This window comes from Etheostoma spectabile, chromosome 15 (genome assembly GCF_008692095.1).
Source record: "Etheostoma spectabile isolate EspeVRDwgs_2016 chromosome 15, UIUC_Espe_1.0, whole genome shotgun sequence".
NCBI lineage: Eukaryota > Metazoa > Chordata > Actinopteri > Perciformes > Percidae > Etheostoma > Etheostoma spectabile.
The window spans coordinates 12,246,068-12,246,334 of NC_045747.1; the positions used below are offsets into that span (position 1 = coordinate 12,246,068).

Consider the following 267-nt stretch of genomic DNA (forward strand, 5'->3'; position numbering starts at 1 on the left):
GGCTAGTTGCCGTCTCGCAGCGAACTGGGTCATTGTCATCCCAAGGATACGTATAACAGCATTTCGAGCTACAACACTGATTGTTAGAAACGGTTAGGTTGACAAGTTTAGTGAGTAGGATTTAGTAAATACACACGGGTTTTAGAAATAATTTTTTTGCCAACTTTAACAAGTAGGCATAAGTGTTGATGTAACGGCTGGTCATGTTAAATGAGTAAATAAGTGATAAGAGTGAATGATTTTCTCCTACTGTATATTGAATGTAAA

At 37.1% G+C, this 267-nt stretch overlaps 1 protein-coding gene across 2 annotated transcripts in view; it reads left to right on the plus strand.

Annotated features, from left to right (window-relative positions):
- Positions 1 to 267, plus strand: part of cdip1 (cell death-inducing p53 target 1) — a 7,787-nt gene that overhangs the window by 3,366 nt on the left and 4,154 nt on the right. The window lies entirely within an intron of this gene.